The sequence below is a fragment of the Anser cygnoides genome, chromosome 4, assembly GCF_040182565.1.
Source record: "Anser cygnoides isolate HZ-2024a breed goose chromosome 4, Taihu_goose_T2T_genome, whole genome shotgun sequence".
NCBI classification, from domain to species: Eukaryota; Metazoa; Chordata; class Aves; order Anseriformes; family Anatidae; genus Anser; species Anser cygnoides.
Window position 1 is genome coordinate 9568902 of NC_089876.1, and position 20334 is coordinate 9589235.

At 41.9% G+C, this 20334-nt stretch overlaps 1 protein-coding gene across 2 annotated transcripts in view; it reads left to right on the forward strand.

Annotated features, from left to right (window-relative positions):
- The window catches only part of SH3BP2 (SH3 domain binding protein 2), an 86321-nt gene that overhangs the window by 10789 nt on the left and 55198 nt on the right, over positions 1-20334 (forward strand). The window contains exons 3-4 of one of the 2 annotated variants that reach the window (XM_066996517.1): positions 5583-5670; positions 6238-6407. The gene's annotated coding sequence lies outside the window, so the exon portion shown is untranslated. Of the gene's footprint in view, positions 1-5582; positions 5677-6237; positions 6408-20334 lie in introns of both variants that reach the window. The other variant, XM_066996516.1, reaches the window with a different exon arrangement.

The following is a 20334-nucleotide window of genomic DNA, read 5'->3' on the forward strand; positions in this document are numbered from 1 at the left end:
TCAGAGCTCAAGAATATGTCACGTTTCGTGCTCTGGATCCCCCAGTTCAGTCCTCGATGTGTCAGCCAGGAAAGTGGCAGTCACAGCTGTGCTCATGACTTCCTGAAATTTTCTCACCCCTGAAGGACGTTGGACCGAGGCTGGACATAACCATCAGGGCAATTATAGGAAAATTTCAGAGATTTGGTATGGGTAAGGGCGATCGGTCTGAAGCAGATACTGAGTCATAGGCTCTTGAAAATTTGTAGGATACTGTTTGTGCGCCTTTCCCGTTGGTATGACGCTGCAAACCAAGAGAAGTGATTCCCCGCGCTGTGAATGACTCTGCACTTGTGTGATTGCTCTACTGAGCTAGGTGGCTGGTGATTTAAAAATAGCTCTGCTTACTCAGATGCAGCTGATGATTGCAGAAGAATACTGCCCTGTGGTGAAGATGGAACATCTAGTGATTCTTTCCCATCACCAACAGCAAACAGAAAGCAAGGTGAAAAAAACTACGGAGATCATTTACAGTTTGTTTTCAGCATTCTGGGTTTTCTTAATCCTTTTTGGGGGATCCCTTGTTTTTTAGGGCATGGAAGTTCCGACATCTCTGATTCCTCTGCTGTTTGCTAGGGTGATGCCGATCCGTCATTTTTATAACTTGGGATCTGTGTGAGAATAAGCTGGCTGTATTCCTTCTGATGTGTTCCTCTGAAGTGGCTTTAATGGGCACTAGCGCTGGTGTCCTTTAATGGGCACCACCCACTGGTGTCCTTGCAACGTACAGAAGATCCCATTGCCTTAGCACGTCATTTCCGTGTAAAGATAGATTTTGCCCATAAAAAATAATCACAAAGCTTTTAAAAGAAATAACCACTTGATATGAACATTTCAGAGTCAAGACTTTGTTTACATTGTATTTTAAAATATTATATGGAAATCACAGTGTAATCTTAGGGGCTGGTTTTATATCTTTAGTTCACACTTGTGTGCATGCACAGACACATGCACGGTGTATGCCTTACTGTGAAGCCTCTGCAAATATAGTACAAGGCTGATAGAACATATTACAGAAATCTAGATGATAAAGTGGATCATCCTGTATGTTCAGGGCTATCAGGTTTCTTCCCTGTGTGTCAGAACACTACCTAAGACAATATATTTTGGTATGCCAGAAATACTCTAGCCTTGTTTGAAACAATCCCATACCGAAACTTTATAGATCCTATTCCTAATTCCTTACACCCATTTACTTCACACATCCCCTGAGTCACTGCACTGAAGAGAAACTGAAACCGAAGTTATCCTACTAATATTTTTCTCAGCAAGTTTTGCTCCAGTAATACTTGGATAGTTCACTAACAGGTCAGGGATCAGAGGCCATTTCTGTGCGTTACTCATCCATAGTAGATCAAGGTTTCAGCTCACTGGGTGCCAAGATGAAATGGTCACATTATGATCAGTTTCAAGATCACTTTCTGGTTATTTTTCTCCATAAAACCAGAAGGGATAGGAAGATTACTTTAGTTATCAGCAGGAAAATGACCTGTGAAAAATCTTCAAGCTAGATTAGTCACAAGAACGAAAGCCTGTGGTTTTTATTTACTTTCAGCCAACAGGATTTTATTATTTACAGGAGCATTTCCATAGTAGTTCTTGGTGAGAAAAAATCTCATTGGGCTTCAAGAAATGAAACAAGCAAGTTCTGGAAAGCTATAGACTTTTATTGATCTGTCTCCCTACTCAAAACAAAAAAGTTATTTCAGTGTTCAATACAGAGGTATGAATGCTGTAATACAAAGAGGTCCAAATCATATTTTACAGTAAGTTTTGTAAACATTTCCCCATTACCGATTGTTCCTTTTCTCTGTCTCACTTTTGTACTTTTTGTGATCTAAATAGGGGACTGTGACATGTTTGGTTTTCAGTAAGCTAAAAGGAAGTGCATAGAGTGAATTTACCAAGCTTGTCACCCCGGGCTAGTAAATTGACTTGCCTCATATATGTAGAAGCCAGATTTTCTGAAGAATTTTCTTTCGCAATATAGAAAAGAAGAGTCCCTGTAGCCTAATTAATAAACGTGTTCGGTACAGCCCTGTATGAAATGTTGAATAAAGCAAAACAGACATCATAACTGGTCTAATTACCAGGAAGTTGAAACGGATTTCATTTATCACTGCTTAATTATTGATATTTGTTCAAATTACTGATCTATGTGTAATAATAATAAAAAAGTAGTATGTTTATGTGGCTCATTCACATTCCCCTTTTAGCTTTTAGTGTTAGTAAACCTTGCATGAAGAGAAATTAAGGGACAATTAGTAATGTAAGGTGAGAAAATCAGGTATATTAAGACATAAAGGAGACAAAATAGAGAAATGTAATCTAGATATAAAATTTTGGGGTGCTGATTTTTTTTTTTTCAGAAAGAACATAATAAGGAAGAGATAAAGTGAATCCTTTATAATACCTATTAGTTGTAAAGATAAGTAGTTCTGTTTCATAAGCAAGTTCTGATAGTATCACTTATTTTTCCATACTATTTCCGTGTGTTTTTCTCTAGAAAGAAGATAAAGGTGAATCAAAAACGCAAATGCCAATGAACGCTTTCACATCAACAGGAGAATGTGCTCTTTCACAAGTTTCGCCCGTCACCATTTTCCCATACTAAATTTTACATTTTACACGCTGCCTCTCAGTTTCCTTCTTTATTACCAGTAAAGGCTATTGTGTTTTTAGTAATGCTATTTACTGTAGCCAGGGTAGGAAAAACCTTCACTTTTGTTCTAGAGAAGGAGGCAAACTGTACACCAGAGATTCAGTTCTTCCTCTCACAGATTTTTTTCTCTTGTCATTTCAAATAACTCTAACCTCTACTTCAGAACTGGTTAACTTAAACTTACTACTGGAAAGCCATTGAAAGTAAATTTATCATTCATCAGAGTTTATACTCACAGCCTCAATTTGATGTCCTTTCCCACAATTGCTCAAGTTTCTGTTTCTGTCCTGAACTCTTTCATTTTTAGCCGTCTGCCACTTCCCTTCTGCTTTGTTACAATAGTACCAGACCTGTTGATGTATATTAAAATTTTATACTGATTTATTTTAAAAGAATGAAAAGAGTCTCCATCTGATGGCTGAGAAGTCAAACCGAGTTTATGGGGGAAGTTAGAAATGATGCTGTTAAAAAAATAAAAATAAAAAAAAAAAAGCTGTCATCACTTTCAGTAAACCACTGATCAGAAGAACATCATGCAGTGAAGTGGTATTGCAAACTGACGATCGTCTTCTTGTGTGAAAGTGAGATTTTTTCACAAAACATCCTTTACAATAATATATTGACAATGAAAAGCTACATTAAATGTTTAATCAGTTTCTTTGCTTTCCCTGTGGCTAGTGTCTTGGGTGAGAATAAGTAGCTGGGACTCCTAGAAAGGAGAAAGGAAATGGCTGGTAGCAGAAGGAACCAGTGGAAATTCTGACTGCTCCATTTCCCTTCCTTTTCACAGCATTTTTCTGTTCTTTGGTGTTGGAAACACAGATATGTTGTATTAAACACTTCTTTCCTGATCCGCAGAGAAGTTCTGGTCTTTGTCCAGGTTGTCAGCATCTGGATGCAGTGGATTTAGTTTTCTAGTTCCTGCTTCTGGCAAGAACAGCACGCCCAGCAAGCAGACAGCTGGTTTGCATCTTGTGCTCAAAAGCAATTAGTACCACCTTTACGTAATCAATGCTCTGTGTGACATCCTCATGTGCGTTTACCACCTCATTAAATTAACTCAGTAAATGAAAAGGAGAAATTGCTTTAAAAATAAACTGATAAAATGTAAGGTGGAGAGCCAAAGCATAAAATGCTGAGCAGATCAGATCTTCTCTCACTGCAGTGGGTTTTCTGGGGCTGCCTTTGACACCCAACGCAGAGCATTGATCCTTGCCAGATATGAATTCCTACCTGATTAGAGAAGTCACTCAGTTGGAGCACCCACACCTCTGAAGTTTGCATTTGATGCAAATGCATGCTTTTGATCTAAATCCACAAAGCGTCCACGACTGATCTTCATGAAACCATTGCAGCTATTCCACTGCTGTGATTAATGCCTTAAAAACACCTTTGACTAGCTGTGAAAGGCAGTAGTTGATTCAGGCAGGCTTAAATTCAGGTTTATTAATCTTCATAATATGGTGCGAGGCCCTGCTCTGCACTGTGACTTCTCATAGCTCTTCTGTCATTTTTCACCATCAAACCGGTGCTTTCCCTTGCGCTGGGTTGTCCTGGGAAGGACTTTTTGTGATCTGTGCGAGTAGTTTCATGTTACGTTTACGTAAATGTAACACAGCATGTACTGTGTGTGTGTCATAAGAGGACATTTGTATAATTCCTTTTTGTGATTGCACTGATTTGAAACTGTGTCATTTTGTAAAACTTTCATATGATTGGGGTGAAAGTGTGCAGTATCACTGTCTAAACAATTTTCAGTGGTGTCATTAGCTGTAACCTTCTAGTTCATGTAATTACTGTGTGCTTATATCTCCAGAGCTCAGCAACTGGCAAGTCTGATTCAATTGTCAGAAAAATTAGGTATTTGGAGCACAAGCATTTGGTTTAAGATTGCTTTGGAGCACAGTGAGATTTAATTCACTTGACAATTTAAATTAATTTTAAAATTAAGACTTTTTTAAATAAAAAACAAAAATAATTTTAAGTGTTTGCAGAAATTTCAGTGCAGATTCACTAGCCCACTTCAAAAAGATTATCTTACATTAATTAGTATTTTATGATCCCTCAGGCTACTATAACACCTATGCTTTTAGTCATATACTCCAAACTTTCAATCTATTTGCCTCATATGTCTTTGTTCTTAGCCTAAGTAGTTTGGACTTCAGAGTTCACTGATCTGACATCAAAACAGTCCTCTAGTTTACCATCACCTTTCATTCCTTCAATTCTTCACAGTTTTGCGTATTTTATCAGCGGACTCTTACCTTGTAAGGTCTTGGAGCACAACGGAAATTAGGTGTGTGACCCCTCTTCAAGACTTTGCCCTAGAGTAAAATAGTAATAATTAATGGAAAGAACTGATCTAATCATTATCTTTGCTGGGAAAAAAAGTTGTTTTCAAGAATTTTCTTCTTTATGGCTCAGCTGGGATCTTGCCTGTCAAATAAATCCCCAGAACATGAATCATGAAATTACAGACAGGCTTGAATTTGTTTAATAGTGGCCCATTCAAAATCATTTTGTGCTACTCAGAATCATAACATTAATATTTTCTATAAGTAAAGTTTTTTTTGCAAGATTATAAGGCCTTGGCATTTGTGCTGATATTTTTATTCATATGAAATTATATTTCAGTTAACCCTCAGCAAAGGAGAGGCCAAATAAATTTCAGTTAACCCTCAGTAAAGGAAAGGCCAAATAAAAGCTTAGGAGGATTTTAAATTGGATAAAGCTAAACCACCACTATTCAGCATTAAATGTACTTTTACAGAAAATATTTTCTAGATTTTTATTTATTTATTTTACTTCAACTGCCTGTATGTGAAATTGATATCCGCAGAGGGCTGTAGATTAACCATGTGTTGGTCCGTTCTTTTCACAGACTTGTGGAGAAGGTTGCTGGGGAAAAAATGCCACGCTTGTGAGCCAGAAGCACTCTGAAGTCATCGTGTAAATATGTGCCTGATCGTGTACGTGTAAATATACATATATATAACACAGTAGTTACAGAATCAAAGAATGGCTCAGGTTGGAAGGGACTTCAAAGATCATCCTGTTCCAACCCCCCTGCCATGGGCAGGGACACCACCCACTAGATCAGGTTGCCCAGGGCCTCGTCCAGCCTGGCCTTGAGCACCTCCAGGGATGGGGCACCCACAGCTTCTCTGGGCAGCCTGTTCTGGTGCCTCACCACCCCCTGAGTGAAGCATTTCCTTACAACCTCTAATCTAAATCTCCCCTCTTTTAGTTTAAAACCATTCCCCCTTGTCCTGTCATTATCGATTGAGCAAAAAGTCACTCTCCATCTTTTTTATAAGCCCCATTTAAGTACTCTGATCCTATCCTTTTCCAATTCTTACTGTACAGTATGATTTTGGGGGGAAAATAATGAATATAGTATTCACAAAAACAGAAAATGTGAAAATCCACACAGAAAAAAAATGGTAAAACCAATATTTACAAGCTTCTAATCTTGTTAAAAAGATTATCTTATTTGATAAATAGCCGATAATTTTTTCTTTCCTTCTCTTTGCCAGGGGCCCATGCTCTCCTGAGACCTGCCTGCAATACGAAAAAGAAATACAAAGAAGAAAGAAATGCCACTGACGGGGCCCAGGCAGGGAGGCCGATTGCCTCAAGTGGAGCCATGGGACGCCATAGGCCACGGGACTGGAGGCCATGAGACACCGGTGCCAGATGCTGCTTGGTGAGCTCCCCACACCATCCCTCTCCCTCCCCTCCTGCACAGAAAGCTACAAACGAACGGCCCCGTCCTTTCTCTTATCCGCGTGGAGCTGCTGGCCGGGCAGGAGCAGCAAAGGCCTCTCCACCAGAGGGATGGGCCTTGCCTCTCCGAATCGCACAAACCATGGCCGGGGCCCTGCCGCCGTGCCCCCACACTGCCCCAGCGGTGCGAGAGGTGCTGGGGAGGGCTGAGCACATGCACCTGGGGCTGAAAGCAGCACCAAACACAATTTTAGATCTATATACACAAAGAGCACAGGTGGGAAGGAGGGAGGGAGGGAGCAGCAGCGCTCCCACAGCTTTCTGCAGCAAGTGTCTGACTGAGGCCATTTCATAACACAGGGATTTAGAGGCGATGCCTGTATTCACTTCACTGTTCCGGCTAACTCGCACTGAATGAGAAAAAAAAAAAAAGGGTTTCTAAACAAGGCAGGGTTTTAGCATGAGCCTCCTGAAGCCTTCGTTGCCCTCTAGTGACAGGCCGAGCAAGGACAGGAGGCGTGCGAGGCCTGGAGGCCCCGCTGCTGCGGGGGAAAAACCACGGGAAAGTGAAAAGCAGCGGGTAAACACACTGCTCACTTGCTGAGCTGCTTTACTGTTTATGTCCCAGAAGCTTTTGTAATAAGCTTTTCCACTGGTGTCATTAATTTACTGGCTGATTAGAAGGGATGGTTATCTCTTGTTTTGCTTAGATTACAGCCACTGCGGGAATGGCTAAATATTTAGAATATTCTTGCTGAAATAATAACAAATAATAACAAAATAATGGCTTCACTGCTGCAAATGGGTTCCTAAAGCTCTCTTAAAATGTGATGTACCTGTCTTTGTGATGGCTGATGCAGAGGAGCTGATAGCTGAGATCAGCTGTGTTTGAAATCCCCACGAACCCCAACCCTTCCCCTAGGAATGCTTCACAAGTACAGCTTTACCAGAGCACCATAACACCAATATGCACAAAATGAGGCCAAAAAATGTGTTTTGCTGCTACAGTGTTAATTTGAATTTCTGCAATAAATTTTAGCACCTTTACCACCAGTTTAGGTACTTTTGTACCACTGTACCTGCATTAGCTTCGGGGCTGATACTGGGCTCAGAGTATGTGAGTCAGTATGAATCACAACCCCGAACTTACATCACTGCGCTGATACGGGTTTTAATCACTGACAAGGTTTAAATCATTGTTCTATTTGCACTGTACTAACTACCACAAAGGGGTTTATATCAGTACACCGTATTCTCTCTTGAGCAACGATGTATGCAGATTCACAGTGTGGCTACACGTGCATGCGATCACCCAGGATGGAAACTTTAGCTCTAACCACAGCGTATGTGCAGCTTATGCCCGTACTTCAGCCTGCCTTGTACCAAAAATGCGGGATGTAGAGTCTGGAGAATGCTCTCCAGTGTGAGCAATGCTCAGCCCACAGCTGATTTGAGCTTCTCTGCAGCGAGATGATTTTATTTATTTATTATTACTTTTGCAGGTTTTATTTTGTGTGATCATGGAATAGTCTAATTTTCATTACATTTTCCTGCAACATGCCTAGCTTCTGACCTTAAGTTGCATGTACGCTCTGACATTTGCACTCCCCATACTTCTGTGTCACATTCTCTCCAAGAGAGGCGCACAGTCCCTGCTCTTGCATGGGCAAAGATCTCACTTCTCAGCAATGGAGCCCTCGGGATAAGATACTCAGTTACTCGTAAGTCTGTATTATTGTTTCTGGGAACGATGATCTGCTATGATACTACACTGATGACCTGCTAAAATGGTGCAGAGCCCATTTTTTTGGCGGCTGTAGGGCCTGCAACACCAGGAGTTTCTGTCCCACCAGTGCGTGTGCCACTTCAAAAGCTGATCACGTCTTTTGACCTCGAACAAGGGGAAATGCAACTATGTTTAGAGGCACTTTTTGGTAGGAAATCTCCATCTGCTCACTGGTACTGAAAGGCTGAAAGGCCCCCAGTTCTTACATTTTCATTACACATTATCTACGTTGCAGGAAACATGGCAAAAAAATATACATATATATGTTTTATGTTGTATTCTGTGAAAAGCCACTTGTCTGCAGAACTTTGAATTCCTCCTTGGTTTGCATGTCACAGCCAAAGACTCCCATTTGAGAGCACAGATCTTTTTGTTGCCTCACTTAATCTCCAGAATATTTGCTTTTACGTTGTCATTAAGCTAACTCATAGCAAAAAAAAAAAATTCAGTTCCTCGTGAGTCATAACCATCAGTACAGAGCTTCCCAGCCCAGCTGTGGATGTAAGTGTTGTCACCGCAATCCTTGCAGTTACGACGTTCATTTCGTAGGACACAGCGGCTCTTTACTCTTGCCTTGGTCATTGGTGCAAAAAGTTCACAAGTTCACAAACATACGTGAGGCCAGTATTAGCCAATGCTTACTTCCACGGTAATCGTTTGCTAATGCTGTAAAATCCTGGGACTCGTACCAGCATTGCTAATGTGGCTCTGCACGTTGGCTTTCCAAAAAAAAAAGAACATGCTGTGCTTATCCTGGTCATACAAGTCACAGCAAGCATTACCTCGTCTCTGGTGTTGCAAGACTTTTCCTAGGGCTGCCCGAAGGAGGCTTTTTCTTTCACAAATCCCACCTGCATTTGCAGGATGTGTGAGGAGCCTGGAGCTTCTGTAGGTGGGCTCAGGTCACACGATGCACGAGCCCTCCATGCACCGATGTGCTGGAGCTCTAGGCCATGAGAAGTATGTGCTGTATGTCTTTCACTGCATCAAAAATAACGTGTACAGGTGCTAACAGACTGCATCAGCCTGATTAATTACATAGTAGATCAGAAAAAAAAAAGGGGGAGGGATGATGGGGGGACTGGCTAGTACATAATTTCCATCTGTCAGGAGGCTGTTGACCTTTGGATCACGCATTCTGAATTATAACCATCTGACAGAAGTTTATCTCACAGCTGCCCTGAATATGTTGGTTCAATATTCATCTTGTCCTTCTATTAAAGATGAGAGAACAAATTACAAAAGGGCAGCTATTTATCTTTGTCAAGTAGAAGAAAGTCATGTATTACAGTAGCCCATGTGTTATGTACTTTATGTTTTTTGAACAAAAAGGAACAGAAAATCCACAACATCATGTGAATTTAGAGCAGCGTGAGTGGGAATAATCTTTCCGACTATATGCAGTAACCAAATCTCTGGCAGCGCCTAGAACAGTGTGTTCTGTCCTATTGCTTCAAATCTTGCAGTGCAGTAGATGCACGGAGTAGGCTGCTTTCAGGCCAAATCAGAAATGCGACTTTCAGACTTTACATATCCCGACAGAGTGAGAAACTCTGTAAAGTCCCTTGTCCATTTCCTTCTGCTTTAGTCACTCCTGAGTAAACTTCCCAATTCTTGACGTTCATACTTCTGGATAAATGTAAATGTATATATAATAGCAGTGATAGTTCCTGGTATTTTTCATCATAGGAGCTCAGGAAGCTTCATAGTATCCTTTAATCAGGTAAAGGCTATCATGAGTGAAACAGGTGTGGCTTGATTTTACATATTTCATTTGCATTTTGCTAAATAGACCAGTGGCAGAACCAGGAGGATAATTCAGGAGTCGAGCCTCATTTTAAACTTTCTTTAAAATAATCCAATTTACATAACGTAAGAACATAAAGCCATGCAGCAGCTTGATGAGCAGCTACCCGAAGGTAGGAGCTCTGATCTCTTAATTAAAACGTGGAACGTTTTGCATATGTCAGTTAAGTTTTCTAGATCTCATTTTTCTGGTACATCAAGTAGAGAAAATAATAATTACCTTCTTTTGCAGGGCTGGTAAGCCTTTTTAAGGACTTTTGAGCACTTTGACCAAGAAAAACCCAACAAACCAACACCAAAAAACCCACACCACTGTGACAGCTTTCCTAGTAATTACGCAGGTCAGCTGTCTGCAGCCCACAGGACTTGACCGCTTACCAGGGGCTGTGATAATAAGGCTTTCAGACACATCTTGATGAGATGTTATTACTCAGGTCAGGTCTCCAGCCTGTTGCTGTGTTAGGAGAACTGCCGCTTTCACCACTGACAGTTGTGCAACTTCCTTTTGGCTTCTAAAATTATTTTTTCCTAGGAATTCCTTTCTTATGGTAACTGTTAACAATTTCCCAGGCAAGAGGTCCTGATCCTGCTGTTTCATCTCCTTTTGTTTTTAATACTAATGAAATGATAGAAGTCAGAACACATCTTTGGTTTTCCTGCCAGAGCTTGTGTGGAAGCTATTCACCGAATTTCACAGTGTGCGTATTTATTGGAAGGAACTGAAAACCAAATCGAGTCATTGCGCTGCCAGGGGCTGGAGGAAGAGACTGGGAGCTAAGGCCAACCCCTCTGAGGCTGGGGTGAGAATCAGATGGAAGAGAAGGACAACACCTGGAGTGCAGAGGGAAGATAGCACATGGATTTGGTAGCAGTTTGATTCCCTGCATCAAGGATTGATTTCCTCAGAAACAGAGACGATCCTTCTTGGGCCTGCTTGTTCCCCCTATCTCATCCCTCTCAGATACTCACGCACACGTACCCCCCTGATCCCAGCAGGGATTGTCGTGCACACCTTTTCAAAAAGGAGCAAAGCATTTGCATTCTCTGAAAGCGATAATGATGAAGAAAAACTGGAAGGAAAGGTGGCTTGGGAATACAGGAGCTGGCTGGGTAAAGCAACACTTGGTCTCTTCTTGCAGACTTTGGGAGAAGAAAATGGATTCCCCTTGTCAGAAAGCTTTTACCTGAGTGGAGGCATACCCAGCTGAGGGGATTTAATCTAATTATTTCATTGAAGCACAGAGTATCCTGAGTTGGAAGGGACCCACAAGAGTCATCGAGCCCAACTCCTGGCTCCACATAGGGCCACCCAAAAATTCAACCCAGTTTCTGATAGCGTTGTCCTCTTGCTTCTTGAACTCTGGCAGCTCGGTGCTGTGACCACTGCCCTGGGGAGCCTGTCCCAGTGCCCGACCACCCTCTGGGTGCAGAACCTTTCCCTCACACCCAGCCTGACCCTCCCCTGTCCCAGCTCCATGCCGTGCCCTCCGGTCCTTAACCTAACCTAATTATCACTCACCGGTCTACAGTTGTTAACCGGTGATCAATTTACTGTTTATTGGTTCAACAAACACCAGTAAGGTTTTAATTAGTTCCTCTGCTAGGTGGTAGCTTCTCTGAGCAGTGGTCCCCCTTTCCTGGGGAGCACCCTGCAAGCAGAGCTGGGCTGAGCAGGGCACCCGTCGGCCCCCAGCTCCAGGCGCCTGGTGGGATGGCGCAGGACTTGGGGTAATTATCTAATTTATATAATAAATTATAATTATTAATTTTATGCCCTAAATGAGAAGAAGGAAAGTAGGGGGAGGCGTTGCAGAGGGGCCCGGGGCCATGCCCTGTGCCAGCAGCAGGGGGAGCCGCTGCCCCGAGGACAGCCCTGCTCCTCCATGGGCGGGGGCAGCTCCGGCTCTGCTTCGTTGGGGGAATGCCTGGGGTCTGGAAAGGGCCCCAGATGCCTGGTTTGTGGGGCTGGGAGTGCAGCCCCCCTTCTTCCACCAGGCGGCAGCGCTGCCTTTTATCTCAGTTGTGGTTTAATGCGTGATGTCGCTCCCAGCAGCTGGACGTGAGCAGCGCAGATGTCTCGTCGTGGAGGTGATAAGTCACTTGGGCTGGAGGGATGGAAGTGTCACCTGCACGTAGGTTCACGAAATATGTTACACAAGCAGCAGGAGGAGGTAAAAGCAGCTGAAAAATAATTAAAAAACAAAAACAGCAGCAAAAAATGAAACAAACAAAAAAACCCTTAATGTTACACAATTTTCTTTCTAAACCTTCTATTTCCTTTATTTTAATGTGCTATTATATGGAATAAAGTCAGTAGATATGAATGTTTATTTTATTTTTTTAATTGCTTTGGCTCTTTATATCTCCTCCTGCAGAATCCCAGGGCCCTTTGGACATACTGTGACATACTGTTATGTCCTGCTGCATGTTGCTCAGTGGCCAAAATATCAACAGCTATAAGCCTGCAGTAAAACCACATTGTGTGCAGCCTGTGATATTCACGAGCACAGCAGTGCTGCCTTTCGGTAGCGGGGCAGTTGTTCGGCTATCTCATGCCATGTTGCTAAATGGCCTAGAGTAAAAGCTCCTTCCCTGCCACTTTGAAGTCCATGGGACTTCTGTTGTTGACTTCATTATTGGTGGGATGAAGCCTTAACGTTGCCTGTACATGGGATAAGGCTGACCTTTTATTGAGTCATTGTGGCTGTGAGTCAATCCGCTGGCTGGTGCGTCATCTCCTCCTATATAAGGCACTGAAAGTAAATGCCATCGCAGGTGTGAGCCCAGGAAATTCCCGAGCCAGAAGGGTAACAAGTTCATGGAGTGCTGCTAACTATCTCCGTGCCCCTTTGCACATATCTTCTCCTATAAGCAGACTGTTGTGAGAACGAGTTCCCGTGGACGTGGTGGCACAGGCACCTCAGGTCTGAGAGGATTTATCAGATCATGGACAGGGTTCAGGGCACGTGGCGGCTGGACTTCATAAAGTGCTCTGAGTCACGCTGGTTAATAAAGCAGGCTTTGCTTATAATTTAGCTGTAATCACTCTGGTAATGTTGTATGTTTGCATAATTAGTGTCTTATTAGTCCTGAGAAGCATAACTAATATGCAGCAATCTTCCGTAACATTTAGTTTAAAAGCAGGATAGGGAAAAAGGATAGAAAACAGTTTCTTTGATGTTCGCATGGCACTAGTTCCCTAGGACAGAATGGCCTATAAAAGCCTTCCCTCTTCTACCAGGCTCCTGATGTGACTGCAGAAGTGCATTTCTAGTCTTTTCTGAATCCCCAGGAAATGCTGTGCTTTACTTTATGGGATAAACAGGTTGCAAACCTCAAGCACAGCTAGTAAATTTACAGCATATTACCTTTGGACTCACTTTTCTTTTCCGTACTATTCTAGCTGGCGTTGGTCTCATTTAAACCAAGGTGTAATAGCAACACTGCATATGTACGTATGAATTTGCTTTCAGCTGACCTGTGATGTGCCTCCTTTGCCTTCTCATTAGATTTTTCAGTGGCTTTTGTCTAGTCTACTCTTCGTGCATCTTGTAATTGCTTACCGAGATACATCAGCATCTTCCTGCGACTTGTCATTAACATTCCTCTGCTGTGCTGCCTCCCCCAAGGAACACAACAAAGTCAGGACACTGGCAGGATAAGCTTTTGCACCAACTGCCTAATGATTTTCTTGTATTTCCTCTCTTTATCCTTCTGCCGTGTTTCATGTCACACTTGTATGTGAAACTGACACAGGAACCATTATTTTTGTACAGTATCTAGAATAATAATACCTGACTTCATAGATAGGGACTAAAGCAGCTCTGCTTAATCCAGAGAAGGATGAAATTTAACAAATTTCCCCTGTGCTAAATTTGTGCTGCTTTTTGCTTTGGAATACTCTGGCATGGCAGAATTGAAAGAGTATTTTAGGTTTGAGGCTACAGAGCTGCCTCTGTGAGATTTATAGAGGAGCAGGAATTTTCCACAGACTGTATGCAACTCTCATCCTTGAAGTAGATTGGAAGGATGAAAAAGCTGTCTATGTCGAGAAGATATTTCATCACAGTAACTGAGAATGTAATATTTTTTTTTTCTAACTGATATTTAATATTTATGGCATTATTAGCTCATTTTGCTTTATAATACATAGGAACCAAAAGTTCCTACTGTTCTCGCCACTGCTCCACCTGTTTCTGGAAAGCTGTCACTCCCTACATTTTTTGGCATAGCCATTCATGCTCAATGCTGCGATTTGCAAATGCTGTCCTTTGAAGCCTGGCTTAATATCTCCTGTTCTCTGTAGCTTTTTGTTATTATTTAATGAAAGTCCCAAGTGAGCAAGTCATGGTCATAAACCCCTCAGGAATTCAGTTTTATTAAGCAATTTTCTCAGTATTAGAAGGATTATATGGCACACATTAATTACTCCTTATAACAACCACTTTCCAGGGGAGGCACAATGAACGTATTATTGCTCTCACAAGGAAGCCGAGAAGTTAAATCCCATTTAAATCAGACCTCGTAACTTCTGGTCTTGTCCTCATAGGCATTACCAATGAAGCACGCTCCTGCGAATGACTACAGTGCCTGTTTGATCTTTCGGCAAAGAAAATTACTTTGGAAAGGGTCAGGACCAAAAGTGATTTCATGAGCTTATTGACTCGGAACAGCAGGCTACAAGAGTCAAACCCAGCTCACAAGTGCTGGGTACTGAAGAATTTCATCAGCAAAGGTGCTAATGTCGCTGTGGTGCCAAAATGTGCACTAGTTTATTTCTGTTAGGTCCCCGTTCAGATCCAAATTCAGCTTAGGAAAAGAAGCCTTTCTTATTTTAAGCACATTGATAGTCTCAATGCTTTATTTTTAATTTTGATTTTTTTTCTCATTGAACTGAAATGACTGGTTGCTAACTTAAAAAAAAAATCTAGTTGTCAGACATTTTCTGGAACATTCTTATGTCTGCATTTTTTTTTTTGGTGGTGATGGTGGTTTGCTGGTTGTTTCATTTATTTATTTATATATATATTTGGAAGATATCAAACTATCCACACGAGGGCACCTAGGCATTTTTTTAATTCTATGTTCATGTGCTGTTTACCCCATAAGTTGAGTGTGTATTTTGTTACTATTTCTTTCTGTATTCCTCTTGCAAACATTTTAATATATCCAACTTAGTCCTTCCCCAGCTGCAGAACGATGCCTTTCTTTGCAGCCACTTCTTTGCTTCTGTAGCCATGATATCTGAATTTATCTGAATTCACCAATTAAAATGAATCGTCTTTGCAACACTTTTGTGAATGCAGGTCATATTATGTATCTCATGACCATCATTTTGTGGATTAATGACTTGAGACTTTTTAAATGTAAGTTAGCACAGTGTTCTGCGTGTTCAAAATCTGTTTTCTTTAATCGGAATGCTTTTGTTTCTCCTTTCTGAAATTATTTCCCCATTCACTAAATGTTTTACAATTTCTTCAGCATCTAATAGGTAGGTACCTACTAATTATACCATTATTAACTACCCAGACCTTGTATAGCTCTTCTTACACCGGGGAGAAATATCCACCCTACGTGTTCAATAACACAAATGAAAACAGTCTGTTGTCATGCAACTAAGGGCTGAATTGCAGTGCATTTGCATGCATGCACTTAATGAATTTAATGAATTAGTTTTCATTAAAGTTACCCAGCTCTTGAGTTCTTGACTTCATAACCTTTTTATTTTTCTAAGTCATTTGAAGAGTAATATCATAATTATTACAAAGAAAAGAAAAAAAAATCTATTAGATTTTATTCCTAGGTTGTCTCGCCATGGAGTTTATTCATATGAGTATATATCAAATACCACAAAGAGGCCTTTAACGTTCATGGCCAGGAACATACATGGTTATGACTTCTGGGCTCGTTGCCTGATTCTGGAAGAGGTACTCCAGGGGTTATACAAGTCTTCAGCCTATTGGCATCTAATGAGCCGTGCCAGCCCCAGATCTGAAGTTAATGATGTGTCCCAGGTTGTTGCCAGTCAGACTTCTGCTGGAGGCAGCCACAAACCAAAGTCCTTGGTCTTTGCTGCCCAAAACTAATTTTAACGCCAATCCTAAACTAGCCTATCAATGCCTTTCATACACCGTGCAGCCTGTTACATCAGCCCTGCTTACCTTTGGGATCTGGGGCTGGCAGGAGTCAGTAAGACTGAATTTAGTAAGACTTCAGTTGCATTTTGGATCACGAGGATGGTTATGATTTGGGATGGAACTAAAGCATGTCCTGGTGTTAAATTTGCCGCCCAAACTGACAGGCTGAACCAGGACTGGGGCTGGGAATGGCTGGGGTGGCAGGGCCTGCTTGAAGAGAGCTGGATTTAAGATTTAGGTGATGGAAGTGGGCACAGGCAAGCGTTATTTACTTCTGGATCTGACAAGGGTTACAAGATTTGGTCATGGTTGCAGGCTCTTTGGTTTTGATGAAGCTGAAATGGCTCACTGTGCTGAAATTAAGGAAGGACTAGCATCAGTGTTGGGTTCATGCTTCTGATGGTGCAAGCCCTAAATGTAGCAAGGGCTCCTTCTCACTCTAGTACGGACCTTTGTCAGCCCCTCTGGGCCGGAACGTTTTCCCAACAAAAATCTTAGAGTTATTTTTAGCATCAAAATTTCTATAAGATAAAGACCTAAAATTAAATAGGGATGTCACTCTGGCACAAGACCCAACATTACCTTAGTGAAGCCTCTGCATCTGTCCTTAACCCTACATCATACCCCTTGTCAACCCAAAGCTTAAGCCTTAGTCTTATCTTAATTGTGGTTCTTGCCAGAGCAACTGCTTATCTAGATATGTGGCTGAACTGAAATCAGCGTCTTGAACTAAGAAGTATAATGCAGAGCCACATATTTATGGAAGATTTTATTTATTCATTTTGAGCAGTTACAATCAATAATACTTCTTCAAGGCTCAGCTAGATAAATCAATGTGTTTGTATTGCTGTGTTGCTGTTCCTGAGGAACTGAGCTCTTTTTGCACATCAGGGAGCATGAGGACACAGAGCTGCGCAAGGCTTAGCCATCACCCAGAATACCCAGATGGCAGAAGGTTTCATTTTTTACTTTTTGTCCCCTCAAGAGTTCGGTCCTTGCTATTCTGCTGTGAGCTTCCCTTGAATCATATCTCACACATAACCAAAGAGACTGGAAAAAAACCTCCTTTCCTACTGCTAGTGAGTGGTATCTGACTAGAAGCCATGAGTTCTTTCAGAAATAGACCCTTACCTGAACTCTGGTGGGTCAGAAAGCTAACATGGGTTTCTCCGTTCAAGGAGAACCCTTGTGAGGTGCTCAGCCGGTGGCTTTAGCCAACAGGAGATACGTCCCCATGGATGCAGGGCACAGCAGAGCACCCATTTCAGGTGTGTTGGGAGGTGATGAAGTACACAAGGTCCTGCTGGTGTCTCTCTCAGTGATATTGTGCTCAGCACAGCTCAAACTGATTGCCTGGGATCTTTAGTAACCATGCTAGTTGAGATGTGGGCTACACAATGGTCAAAGAAACGTTCAGGTTTTCACAGGGAAAGAAATAATTTAACCTATTTCTTTACCCCATTAGTTCCTACAGTTATTGCCATCACTTACTAATCACCCCCAGGTGTAACCTTGGGTTGACCATGGAAAATGCTGCCTCCATAGGGGGCACCAGCCAGAAAGGTTACCTAAATTCTGGGGTGTATAAAATACGGAGGGAAAATACAGTGCCACAGTCAAGAGGACGGTTTCAACTGGAGTGCTCTTTGTAGTTTCACCAATCTGTAAAGAATACAAGAGTTATAAATCAGGCAATGGAAATGATTAGTCATCGGCATGTTGTGCATGGCCAAATAGCACAAGCAGGTGACTTGCCAAATCATCGCGATGATGTGCCCTGAAGTTCATGTGCTTGTACCTGCCTTGAGATTGCACTGAGGCCAGTGGTGTAGCAGGAGCCAAAATGCTGAAAACAAATGCAGTGGCAGGCAGGATAGTTGTTTTTCAAAGATACGCCAATACTTCAGGGCACCGAAGAAGTACCTAGCAATGGAAATCTCAATTACGGGCAGGTTATTTTTTAATTTTCCATTGGATGGTTTGTTGCACCTTCCTCAAGTATTTAACACTGAGCAGTGCTAGAGACCTTGGAAAATTCATCTGATCCAGTCAGGGCATTCTCATATAACCGTATGTATAGTTCCTTTGATTTAGGTTATATTACTGAAATTAATAAGTTGCTTGGTTGCATGCCTATTTCCAGGGTTGGACCTAACTGGTAAAGTACCGTCCTGTTATTTGCAACGCGAAACGAGTAGTCAAAAGCTAGCATGCTTGACTGAACTTCCTCTTATGAATGCTACTAACCAAGAACTGGGCTCCTGCTTTATATGCCTCACTGAGCTTCACAGAAAATTGTCTCAGAGGAGAGGTGTAGGAGGAGTGACTGAGACGAGAGAGGAAGGCGGATAGTTTTGTGTACAAAACATTCCCCCTACGCAAACGGTGCTCTGGAGGTGGCTGCTATTTTTAGTCTCGTTTAAAAGCCACAGTCCAAAAATAAAAAAACGTGTTACTACAAATAATAAAAGTGAGACCAACAGGTCAAATCTGGGCTTGTGCTTTTTCTTTTTTTCTTTCTTTCTTTTTTTTTTTAATGCGGATGTGTGGGTGTAAAGATTGTTTGACTGAGTCACTTTTGAGAATGAAGAACAATATAGGAAACAAGTGAAAAGTGTCTTAGGTGTCGATCATTTCCTTTTTCATAATAATAATTGAATGGAACATATTAGTAAAGCATATATACTGTAAACGTACACCTTTTATTTTTCAGAGATTTTTGGTTCCTTAATCCAAGGTTCCATAGAAGAACCTAGTGCTTCTTTTGACTTGTTCAACAACGTGGTCTAACACGGCATGTGTTTTTACGCAACAAGGACTACTTTTGAAAGGAAATTAGTACAAGGTAAGGTAAACTAAGGAGTGAAATTACAGTCTGCTCTTTACCCTGCATTCATTCCCCATGGGGACACTTCTGCCTTTACCTGGAGAGCTCCCACAGGAGCTTCACTGCAGTAGCCAATTCTCCATGATCTTGTCTATCCTTACTGCATCATCATTTCCATGTGTGTAACTCCCCTCAAAAGTACATGTCTTAGGAGCTTAGTCTAAGATGAATTTAGGATCCAAGGCATTTTTTAACAGCTACTGGAGCCTTCAGAGGGAAATTTCACTGTCTAAGTGGAATTGGTACTGTTAACAGTGAACTGAGTCAAACCTGACCTGTGAAGCAGCTCCAGTATGTATATTTTTTTAATCCTCTAACAGATATTGATCCACTAATTTTATGTTTCTGTTGAATCCTGTTGATCCCCTGAGGATAACCTCTCAGCAAAGGCTTGCCATTCCCAGCAGGACCCGTTCAGGTTGGGGCTGGTAGGCACCTCTGGGGCCTGGCAAAGCTGCCATGTCGCAGCATCTTCCTCCATTCTCCTCCCGTCTTTCTCTCCCCAGATGTCTCACCCCATGCACAACACGTTCCTGCCTCTACAGGACACCCATCTGGTAGGTGCAGGTGGGAATGGCAGAGAACTGTGGTTTCTTTCCTTCAGCTCCAGGAGCAAGGTGAAGAAAATGTCTGGTGTCTGAGCTAAAGATAGGTTTCAGGGACACCTTCCCATTTTAAGAGTTATAATCTTTCTGGGAAGCAGTTCAAGGCCACCAAATAATTAGGGATTGTGACTGGTCTCAGCTGGAACCGAAGCAGAAGTAGAACTAAAGAGTGCTGGTCTGACTCTCTGGTTATAAGCAAAAGGTAGGACTGGAGGAAGGAGGGTTAAAATAAACTTGAATTAGTAAAGGAAGAATATAATTTAGAGTCTGCTGACACTCCAGAACTGCTCTGAAATTTGTTTTGTTTGGTGTTTCTACCTCCTTCATGATACAAAACCCTACAGCTTGAGTTTCAATGGTTTATCTTTGAAACAAAACAGTGTTTCAGCTCTCCAAAGACTGAAGGCTGAACTCCTACCAAGGCCGTCATGGTGGAAGTGTGGAATAACTCCACTGACCTCAGTCTCGGTTGCTCTAAATAATTTTATGCGTTATGTCTTTAGCTAGGCTTTCCTCTCATACTTTTAGGTGATTTTTTCCTCTTGCATTTTTCTTCCCAATATTAGCAATGCCTTCTGAAAGGTATTAGATTGGCCCTCTGGACATCAAGCCTGAGCTCATACTGAAATACTGCCCAGCCTCAGTTCCTGAAGCACAACCTGTAGAGATCATTTGTTGGCAGAAGA